The sequence below is a fragment of the Rhea americana genome, unplaced genomic scaffold (genome assembly GCF_003343005.1).
Source record: "Rhea americana isolate MKP2758 unplaced genomic scaffold, rheAme1 scaffold_78, whole genome shotgun sequence".
Taxonomy (NCBI): Eukaryota; Metazoa; Chordata; class Aves; order Rheiformes; family Rheidae; genus Rhea; species Rhea americana.
This window is the reverse complement of record NW_028186956.1, coordinates 3,892,541-3,904,849: the sequence shown is the minus strand read 5'-3', so window position 1 is coordinate 3,904,849 and position 12,309 is coordinate 3,892,541.

The window sequence follows — 12,309 nt, the reverse complement described above, 5'->3', positions numbered from 1 at the left end:
AGATGCTCCAGCCCTCTGATCATCTTCGTAGCCCTATGCTGGACTCTCTCCAGTAGCTCCATGTCTCTCTTGGACTGGGGAGCCCAGAACTGGACGCAGTACTCGAGATGAGGCCTCCCCAGGGCTGAGGAGAGGGGCAGGATCACCTCCCTTGACCCGCTGGCAACACTCTTCCTAATGCACCCCAGGAGACCATTGGCTTTCTTGGCCACAAGGGCACATTGCTGGCTCATGGTCAACTTGTTGTCAGGTACCAGTTACCTAGATTATTCCTAGATTATTCCAGGAACCACTAGCATGCCTAGAACAAAACAATTTTATTCTAGGTATGCTAGGGTTTCTATTATGTTAAGTGCACTAATTTTGTTTGACTTGACTCTTCTTGTGTAGACAAGACTGCAAAACAGATTTGGAAATGGTAACCCAAACTTGCTTGGTCCTGTGCTATCAGATACTGAACTTTTTGGCCAAAGGCAGATCATACACAATTTTAGTGCCTATCTGTGTTGTTATTTCATTTGTTTTTATTATTTTAGTAATTAAATTGAAAAAAAAGTAACTGTGTATTTCATAGGATATGTATGGGTTTTTTAATGTTGTTTTGCTTTGAAGCGATGATTGCCAAAAATTGCAGCATAGTGCTACATGTTGACTTGAAGTTTGATTTAGAAAATGTATGTGAACTTAATTTAAAATTCTGAAGATACATATACATTTTTGTACAAATCTGGTATTTCACACAAATTTCCTGGCTTAGCCCATTTTGCTTTGTGAATTGGTAGAAAGTTAAATATTGCAAACTTCTGGGTGTTTTTGGTTACTGCCGTTATTTCAGTTCATCACTTGTTAAATGATACAACACATCCTTCTAAAATACACATCGTACACTTTTTGTCTGTCTTTAGTTTTATTCCCTTGGTTAGGAATTTAAATAGCTACAAAAATACCTCAGCTTATTGCTTTCCCTCCAAACTTTGTTTTCAAGTTCTTCTCTGCAGCCTTCCTACTGGAAGTCCCAGACTCCTTTTTTCCTCTGTGAAAGTTAAGTGAGTTCTACACGGTAACTTAAGATGTAGAATTCTTTTATTTGTATTATCTTTAATTTAAGAAAAACTAACAACCTCAAATCAGATAAACAAGCTATATAAAACTCTACTTATCTTTTGCTGGTGCAGAATGTTCTTGGTAAGTAACAGAAATTGAACTGGAAGGGGAAATCAGTAGGTTCAGTACCTAACGTAACTGAATAGTCTTGTGCTTCCCTCTGGAAAAAAGTCTCTGTTGAGCATAGATGGTGATTCTGTACTTCCTAGCCATTCACTATGGAGGAAAACTATGGAGACCAGCTGCTACCAGAAGCTGGGTGGTACCACACCTTGTCTTGTGCATTTGTGAATATTTTCAGTGTTCACATTCATGAGATTTTGCAACATCTCTACCCTGGAGGTGGTAGTATTAATCATAATTAATAATCTACTGAGCTTATGTATATTTAAATTAAGTTTCCCTGTGGGTATAGAGTGAATCTGGGGCAGAGGTGGAAAACAATGTATGAATCCTGACTCTGGGAAAAAATTAAAGATCAGAAACTTGCATAAAGGTTAAGTTCTTCATGCAGTCTTGATGAAGAGTTGCCATTAGTGTTAATGGAAAAATGCCTGAACAGAAGAGATCATATAGTGTTATTATTGTATGCAGACTCATAGACCATAGTCAAAAGAGTTTGACAGACATTGGCATCCATGCCATCAGATTCAAATGGTACAGACATAGCTTAGACCAATAAAGGAATTATTTTATTAACATGGCTTAAACCAGATCTCTGAATGAAATAAGCTGTACCAGAAACAAACGAAAAAACTTTTGTGAATAAAACTACATCTACAGTAAGGTTTTGCTATAAGTGCTCTGCTGGAAGTTCAGAAAAGTCATTCTTATCCATTATAGTTAGGAAAATATTTGCATGGAGACCCGATCTGCAATGGATTTTACTCGGTTTAAACTTGGTAAAAACTCCTATATATTGTCCAGTTACCATTAGTGGTTATTGACCTAAAAAAGTAGTGAAAGAGAAGTTTCACTTTCTGTCTTCACCAAGAATTTTATCTGCAGCATCTCCATTTTGGCTGTGGTGTAATTATTAAATAATCATTAAAAATACCACAGGAGCTGTTATATAATAACCAGTCTTTCTAGATCACAGACTGTATTTACTGTTTTGTTGTTATTGTGGAATGGGTTTCATCTCAACCATCATAGTTCTATTTTAATTTAACAAACTACACGGTAAGAGTTGGATGTGATTTGCCTGTGTTACAATGGATCATACAGGGTTTTAAACTTGGAAAAAGTCATGCATTGAAACTGATTATCTGTGTCATATATCACACTATGAAGAGATCCAAGCAAAGCTGTTCTTAGTTTCTCCATATGTTACAGAATTATCTGTTCAAACGACAGCTTGTAATTTATACAGCTCTTCATCTACATTCAATACGTAGTGGCAAAAATTGAATGTAAAGCTCAAAAAACTTTCAATTTTAACTGTAAAACCTTGTATAACATTATCTGTGTTTTCAGAAAATGCTAATTTCTGTGGATCATGATGCCTTAGAATCAGATTTTCTTTGATCTTGGTGAAATAAAATAAAATAAATTGTTAATACTGACCTCACAGTTAAAGAATTATGAAGCGACTTTCATAAAAGGGACTTAATGCTGTTGGAAAACTCTGTAAATAAAATAATGATCAAAGCTCAGCCATTTCAGTGAAGAGGTATGCCACTCCTAACTGATTTTTTTTTTAATACCTGGTATGAAAGACTATCTCAATAATAGGTTAGAGAGAGACAGTTTGAATCCAGCATAGCAGTACTTCCAGCAGTGTATACGCTCTTTGTCGTTTCCTCCAGATAATCCGCAGATTTACTTAGTTGACAAAATGTTGGTAGGCTTCGTCTATACTAAATTAAATCTGCTGGTATGTAGTAGCAAATGGCTTTTAAAGCACAAATCAACAGATGAAAATTAAGGGTTGTTTGTAGRGGGACATAACCTGTTCTGGTCTCGTCGTAATTGGCACAGATCAGAAAGATGTTGGTAATGCTGTGGCACTGGCTTCTGCTTGTACAGGTAAACTGAGTGTCTGTTCAAGATGCCCATGCTGGCAGGAGCCTTGGTATGCGTTGTTGCATTTCTACTGCTGTTCTTGCTTGTGCYGGGCAAAATAATGCTAACACAGGTACGCCAGTGTGTTAAATTACATTACTTATTTCTCRTGTGCAGACGTCCCAGATTTCTTGCTAGGGTTAAGGCTAAAACATAGATTGTGCAGTGTCTTTAATATTTGCTGTTTACACTTTGGAATATCTTAGCATGTCTTTTGAAATATTTTAGCATGTGTTAGCTCATTCACTCTTTAAAAAAATAGGCTATATGTAGCCTTTTTTTTTTTTTTTTTTTTTTTTTTTTTTTTTTTTAAATCAGGTGACAGAACTGAATGTGCAGAGTTCTGGACTATTTGAAAGACTAGTTTCTAGTGCTTTGTTTTGTGACCTATCACATTCAATCTGGAGAAGCTTTTAAAAATATCAGAAATTCACAAAACCAGTAAAATATTTGGTGGCAAATCCATTGGCTTCTATCCTGTTCGTTTGCTGAGTCTTCCCCCCTCACCCCGCCAGCTCTGTGGTGTTTATAACTTGCTTTTTGAATAGAACTTTTAGTACATTCAGCTTAACTAGTCGTGTTTTTGAGGGAGGAGAGGGAGGTTATCATGTKTTTTTTGTTTTTAACTGACTCCATTGAACGGAGTGTTTTTTTCAAGATGGTTGAGCTTTAATTTGAGGGAATGGACTGTGCTTATGTGATAATTACGTCTAATATCATAATTAAAATCTCTATGACAAGTTGAATTTGTCATTAAATAGACTCTGTTTAGCARTTGATGAGTATAAAAATTAGATTAACTCATGTGATCATCAACAGATGCATGATTTGCTGTAGATCTTTGGTGACCAAGGATTAGATAGCCCTTCTGAAACGTGAATTGTGTAAAACTTGTTTATAGTTCCAGGTGAAAAAAAGCCTGTATGTTTATAGCAATTGATAAAAAGTAAATTGCACAACACTCTATTATRCTGCATTTTATTCTCTTCCTCTGTTAAGTGGCTTAAGTAAAAAATGCTGTTCTGCTGCACAAGTGTTAGTGCTGGCACAAGGGTTACAGTGGGAATTTGGGAGGTGGAAGGAGAAGAGGGACAGGATTGCYGTACAAGGATTCATGCTAAAGCCARTCTAAGCAAGAATGGATATCGTGAATGTTACGCAATGTGGTGTTTTTCAGAACTATAGAAGCTTTAATACATCTGCAGGACACTTCACRTTATTAGTTTTGCTCTCAACACTTTAGCCTTTGTCAGAAGTTACTATATTTTCAATCGGCCCAAAAATTACTGAGATTGGTTTCTTAGGCTGGTATTAACAAAAATAAAAAGCATTAACCAAATAATTCTGACTGTTTCTGAGAATAAAGATAACGGGGAAAAAAATCTCCTTTTGGTAATAAAAATATTTTAAGTAAGCAAACATTTTTATGCTGTCCACATTTTAGAGTGGAAATCTAAATTTTGCAGGGATAACCTCCCAGATTTCCTTGCTTCTGTGTGGACTGTAATTTTCAGAAGCCTTAATTAGGACTAAGTGTGGGACAAATAGGAGGTTGCACTGGGAAACAATGAGCAATCCTAGAGTGAGATTAGGTGAGGCACTGTATGGAGAAGAGGAAAGGTAAAACTAGAGGTGCATAGGTCTAGATGCTGAATATCTGAATGGTCTGAAGAAGCTTGTGAGAGAGAAGAGGTACAGTTCTGATGATGGAAGAACTGGGTGGCGTGAAGCCAAATGGGAGAAGGGAGTAAAAGGCTAAAGGAGAATTGCACCTGGGAAACRATGGGACTAGACCTATGGAATGGAAAGCTAGTAAGCTGGACTCACCTGACTAAGAATAGCGGAGGTATTGGTATCAGGTTACTTTGTGGTAACGAGAGCATCAGAGCTGGGAACGATACACCAAAGAGTTAAAACGAGAAAATGCTGAACAGTAGACCAGCACTATCTCAGGAAGTATGAAATAAGAGCAGTAGACCAGCACTTTCCCAAGAAATATGAAGAATAAGAAGTGATTCTCTGGGTGGGCARTCACAGTTGTAAGCAGGTAGCTTACTAGTCAAAAGGAGCAAAAGTCTGTCCTGGTAACAGTATCCAYCTGCCTTATGATGCTGTGTCCAGACCTTGTGCTTGTAGAGTCATGCAATGTAAAGCCATAAAATGACAGTCTTCCTAGCTGTTTGTTAGTTGTTTACAAGAATGCCTTTTTATATGTGTTTATGATCATAATATAATGTATGATTTTGAAACTACTTCCATGACAATTGGTTTAGTTGGGGAAGGGGCTTTAACACATGAAAGGGGCTTCCTTGAATAAAATATCCTTGAAGCACGGGAGCCAGGCACAGTTTGTCTTTCCTTTGTATATAGCTGTGCTCGTTATTTTATAACAAAGATTGGTGCCTAGGCTTTTCTTTTAAGATACCTGTTTTAGCCTGCATTGGAGCAGACAGTGTGCCTTACCAGATGATGCTGGGGCAGAGCAGGCAGTGTGACAGCATAAGTTTACCTCACTCTCAGTCAGGGCAGGAAGCTGAGTTGCAGGTGGGACAGGGGCTTTTCCTCTATGGTTACAGTCGCTTTCTTTAAAGGATGCTATTACTGGAGCAAAGCACTTAACTCTTTCCATGAGTCCAAGATATAGTTCCCAGTGTTTTCCCCAAAACTCTCTGTTGAAAACATATCCAGTAAAYTGCTGCCTGGTGGTGGTCTACAGAATTGGTAGACCAGAGGCTGAGAAACTGTTTTGCCTGAACTGAATTCAACTGAAAAGTTGCTAAGTTGAAAAGATGCTACCGTATGTGGAGGTTTTATCATAATGCAGTTGTGCCAGCAGCCTTGTTTCTGATGCTTCTGAAGTGTTAAAGATGGTTTTTCTAAGATTGGGTCTCTTACTGAATGGATTAATGAACAGCTGCAATACCTTTGATAAATCAGAGTAACTTGGATACTGCTACTTATTCTGAATCTGGACTGGATCCTGCAGCAGTCTGCTCAGATGAGTATGTGGTCTGTAATTCACTGGTTGAGAGAGCTAAGTATACGTTAGTTTTGTGTATTTGTGTATCACTGTGTCTGAGCTGATAACAGATCTTCAGAACAGAACTGGAAATAKTTTGGATGGTACTGTAATCATGGCAGACTTAATCCACCAAAAGATAGATGGGAGCACATTTAACTGTTACTTCTAGAGCTGATCTGTTGCTGGCATTGTTTTTGAAAAATGTATGGCTTGTTCCTACATGACTTGAGTTGATGTGGTTACCTACTGTCTTTTAAAGTAAGTTTTAACATTCTTATAGCATCATGTATCTTGTAAAATAGTCTTAGGTTTGGGAGCTGAATCTCACTCTGCAATTTATATTTTATTCCCTTCATCCAAAAAATCTTGCAAAAACCCTCCTTGAGGCTTTAATTATTGCTAATTATGGAGAGTATGTGACTCACAAGGGAGTTACTTAATGCTCTGTTTATGCCATTACTCCRACTTGTGAAATTTTAAACTTGCTTTACCTATCTACATGATGAACTTCCCATTTCCTTCTACTTTCATGGCCATGTTCCTTTATGAAAAAAAGAAAAGGGCAGTGTTTATGCACTGCTTGTTAAATAAAATAGATGGCCTCTGTTGTTATGCTATTTGACTGCGTATAATTGAACCAACAAGGCAGAGTTGCAGTTTAAGAACTGTTTGAGCAGAAGTAGTATTTTTTATTAAGCTTTCTCAGTACATTGTGAAAACAGCATCATTTTTTTCAAAAGGCAGTTTAAACTGTTATATTTTATTGCACTAATAAAACATCAGCACATTTATTATTTGATGAGTAAAACAAATAGTTTGTTAGTTTTAAGCTTGTAGAAGCTRTTTGTTTAAGCTGTTGCTGTAGCTGACAGCCAGCAGTAATTGTAAGAAGATTAAGTATGGGCTTACTTATCAATATACTGGTCTCTCAGAAGCATCATGGTTTTAATGGCTCACACACTGAATAGTAGTAGTAGTCTGAGCTAGATGCAGAATGTGTGCTTGTCTCAGACTTTGTATGCACTTGTGGATAACTTCTTCCCAGATCTGTTTTCTCATTTCTGAGTCATCTTTTTAGCATTTCAGGAGCTGTACGAAAGATTACCCCTGTTTCTGAAGTGCCTTGGCACTTGTGGCTTCAGACCACAAGCGGTATTTTGTGTTCTGTTCTCTTCTGACTTGCTACTTTGCAAGAAGTGAGTTATGCTTATTACTACAATAATTCCTCTTTCTTCATGCATATCTAGCTTTTGGGACTGACCACCTAAGACCATGAAATACTGCTGTGTTCTGGATCTTGATTTTTGTGTAGTTAACATATTGTAGGCTCTGATWCCTGAGTGAGCACTCCCACTCTGCCTCCATCGTTTGGTTGCTGGCTTCTTGGAACTGCTACCACCGTAGCACGTGGACTTTCATAGTGTGTCTGTGTGTGGGGAGATGGAGTGATTTGGGGACACCCACAGTGCCTCAGGTGTGGTCTTGCATAATTSTTGTTGCAGAAGAATGCCTGTCGTCTTTCATTCTGCACAGCAGTTTTACAGAACGGCATCTGTGCATGCAGTCACCTGTTTTAATTTGCTTCTGCTGTTTAATTAGAAGGCGCAAAGTCACGATACGTATGTGCAAAGTAGAAATAATGGAGCCTTTTGTACTGAATGTAAGAGAGTAGTTTGGTCTTTAAAACTATGTCTTGCTTTCAATGTTAATGCTGTTTTTTTATGACATTGTAATAACTGGGATCTATTAAGGTTGCCTAGCATGTCTCTCTCTATAGCTTCAKTTTTTTACAGCTTTGTTAAACCCCAGCTGTTTACAATTGATTTGTACTTACCAGGTACATAGCACAGGCTGAATTTCTGAGGTAAGGGTTCAGCTATTGTTAAGAATAAGACTAGGAAAAAAAAAACATTAATTTGGTCATGTTTGTTCTGCAGGCATCTTCCTTCCTCTCCCCACATCCCATTCTTGTCTTTGGTGAATGAACTTGAAAGATAATGGTGATAGCTAGGACGATTTACTGTGTTAAGGATGTACCTTTTGCCTTCTGTATTTACACACTCTTCTAATTTTGTATTTCTTTGAGGCACAGAAGAAAGGTCACAATTCAGATGTTTAGTGAAGGCTTTTTATTTTTCACATTTGGTTATTTTGAAGGTTCAGCTCTGTGCCGAAAAGTAAGAATGTTCCTGAAGCTGCATTTTGGGATGTACTGAAGAAAATACCTAGGTCTGTGCTAAGAGAAGCTCTAAGGAGCTTGAGCAAACTCGTATAACGACATTCTTGGCTCTTGTGGGAAAACAAATGTTGAGAGAACAGGAACTGGTGGGAGCTGAGGAGTCTGCAGTTGGTAGGAGGGTAAGGAACACGACGACAACTTGTGATTCTAGGGAGAGACTTAGAGCTAGTGGGAGAAATGTGGACGAGGTGAGAAGACGGAGGTGCAGTTAACAATGAGGAATCAAATGACTGCAGCAGCAGATTGCCTAGGAGGAAACTGGAACTGATAACCAATCAGCAGGAAAAAGAGGAAGAAGAGTGAGCTGTATCTGGTAAGCAAGGAGGTGCAGAAGGAGAGTAGGAACCAGCTGAATAAAGAACATTGGGAGGGGGAAGAGTGAGACTGAGCAGGGAATTTGAGCCACAGAGCCCAGCACAGATGAAGGATATGTTGTGTGAGACACACTGATGATGAAATGGAGAAATAGACCAAGACTGCCCTGGCACTGGATGGTAAAGAAATTGAAACTTGAAGTTATGGGGAAAATAATTAGAACAAGGTGGAATTTAGAGACCTTGAGCTAGTGATCAGTATCACAAAGCAGCTGAGCTGCCCAAAGAAGGAAGTCACTCTCCTGTCCTCATGATTCAGCCCCTTCTTTGCTCTCCATCTCTTGCGCTTGTTGAACTCTTACAGTTCAGCAGCAGAAACCTGTTGGAGCAGGGAGCAAATTTAAGTCAGCTCACAAAGGGAGTGAGAGTAACCTGCTGCAATCAGGGATGAGGACTGGCTCTGTGGGTATGTGTTAATGGGGGGGAATCAGTGTATCTGATCGAATACAGCTGTATAGATCAAGAGACGAGTTTGGAAGCAAAGAGCCTGCTAGGGAAGGGAGACAGGATTGGAACAGTAGGAGGCTGGGAAGAAGGGGTCAAGTCTGAGAGACTGATGGAGAAAAAAGCTCTAGAATTTGGCAGAAGAATCTGCCAGTTAGAAACATTCTTCCTCAAAGTGTTCAGAGGATTTTTTTTTTCAGTCTTGCCATTCCTTGCTGACAGCAAGTATTTGTAAAATCCAGAAGAAAGATACACATTTGTATAGCAATAATGCGTTATCATGCATTAGTAAGAGTAAAAGAGATTTTTCTGGTAGGCCTAAAGGCTCTAATTCTGCTGATGAGCCCTGATATAATTTGAACATGATGGAATTTCTGTTTTATTTAAAGGCCTAGGAAATTACGCATAAGAAAATAATGATAAAATCTTTATTAAAGCTGTAATATAAACAAAATTWTGAGCTGCTACTGTGATCTTAATCTGTTCCATTTAAAGATATAATATTATCTTTATTTTAGTGTCTCTTCTTTAGTCAGAATAATTAATAGTAATCAATTAAAATATATCATGAATATTTTGTTTCTCATTATTCTCTGTCTTACTGTATGCTATTCAGATTCTGATCTGAGTAACTTAATTTCCATAAGCACTTTGTGATTGATCTTCTGTAGTGAGAGACTGTTTCAAATACACATGAATTTCTCACTTTGTTCAACATACAGGGAAATGAAGGATCAGAGTTTAACACTAATAATAATTTTAAAAAAAGAGCTCGCTTAAGTGGATACAAATTTAAAATTATTAACCTGGGAAAATACAAATCCATGTCATGCTTTTCAGTACCCTACAAATCAGACCCCAGGAATTCAGTAACTGTGTAAAACACTGTTAGAGAACATTGTGTAATGTGGTAAGGGATTTGACTGGCTTCATCCCAGGAGCTCTGGCAGAGGCAGAGGATGTAGGTTCTCATTTTCCAGGGTGACATTTATAGGCCTTCACAATGACATTGCCCTTTCCTCTCTCTTCCCCATCTTGCTTGCTCTAGACATAGACTGATTTATAGATGTTTATATGTAATATTTTTAATTTCATTCCATGAATTACTGTTGAAATGCTCTCTACAGTTTTACGGCTTTTGGTAGATTTGGGGGGTGATGTTGGTTTGTTTTGTGAGAGGTTAAATGAAAATAGGTATTGAGAAATAATTTTACAGATTGTTTAGAAGCTCAGATAAGATGCAATGGCATTGCCAATCTGTGTCATTGGTAATTTGGAATGTGAATCTAGATTGAAAGTTTTGACTCTTTGATATCCATGAGCCTGAAACTTTTAGACTCCTGTGCATTTCTATTAAAAATGCATTTTTTGAGCACACCAGTCGCTTGTTTACACAATATCAAATTAGTTTAACAGTGCAATATTTTATATCTGTAAAAAATATAACAAAAGAGATCCCAATAAGCATGACCAAAATAAAAAACCCACAGAAAATATCTGTGTCCCGTATTAATGTTGTTCTCTTTTAGGCTCTCTGGTTTTGGATAAAAGTTTATAGTCCAGTTTGTGTGATGTATCAGGAGTACCAACTAAGCCAGTGTTAATCTTTAGTTTCCCTGATTAAGGTTTTATAAAATATTGACTGAGTTTGCTTAGCTTAGCAAAGACTTGACTACTTTTTTTTTTTTTTTTACTTTTTTTTTTAATTATAAGCTATACATCAACATTAAATAGCAAGAGTTCCAAAGAGGACTGCAGAGCCCATAGGTTAGTACGGAAGCCAGAGCTATTATCTCTAAATACATTTCTGTCATAACTAAAATTCTTGCAGAAAAGGGTTTGTTTTGGCTTTTGTGTGTAATCTTATGTTTACAATTCTGTTTTTTGAAGCCATGGTTACATAGCAACCTTGATCGCTTCACGTCTGAAGCACAGTGCACCTTCACCCAACACTCAACCTTCCTTATGCTTGCTCTTACAGTTATATGACTGTTAGTGGGCCATGTTATGGAGCTGATCTAGCTTAAAACAAGCAAAAAAAAGGATCATTTTTCCCTTGTGTTTGTCTTCCAGTAGCTCAGTTTCCTTTCAGCAGCAACACAAACTTAATTTGGCTTAAATTTACCATGTAACCAAGGCTTGAGCTATCATCCAGGTATACTAGTGGATGTGAAAATGGCTTTTTCTTTACCAGGGGTTTGCTCTATTTTTGTTTCCTTTCCCTCCCTTGAAAGAAGGGCTCATATCTGAGTGACTATTTAGACAGAAGAAGCCAAGTTCCACAAAGCTGTTTCCATAGGTTTGAAGTCCCATATGGGATAACTGTTCCAGCAGAATTTCTGTGCTGGGAAGAGTCCTTGCTTTGCTTAGGAGTTCCATTGCTGGGAATTTATAAATTGGCTTTCTCTCGGCAGTTTTCATCTGAGATTTTGTTTCACCATAACTCCCTAGTGAACCATGTATCTGCGTCTGGGTGCAGCTGACCTAATAAAGCCTTTCCAAATGTGAAGTTGTGATTGCTGTATACTAGAAAAACTTAATCATTCTTTTTCTACCKTCTTCAATTTGCATTTCCATGAACAGAAGATGAAATTGACTTTAGGTTTCTTCTTTTCTTACTGCAACAGGCTAAGCAAGTGCTTATTTCCATCTATAAAATACGCTTGGGAAAGAAGAACATGAGCTTTGCATTAAATGCAGTGCTCATTCTGAGCTTCCAGAAAAGCCTGTTTTATGTGGAAACCTTAAAGTTGGCTTGTTTGCCTGCTAGAACTTGAGCAAAAATTCTAGTCACTTAATATTAAGATCAACCTTTTTGTTAAACTAAGTATTAATAATCAGTATGCAAACTCCTGAATTTTATAAAATTTTTTTTAAATGTTAAATATTATGATACTTAATATGTAATATTTTAAACAGCATAAAGAAGGCTAAAATTGACAGTTCTCTTAGTATGTTAATATTACARGATTATCTTAGGAGTTCATAGGCAGATTCTCAAGCACTAAGCCTAGTACGTACTAGTGCCTATAAGCAGACTCTTGGCATCAGTGTGACTCTTC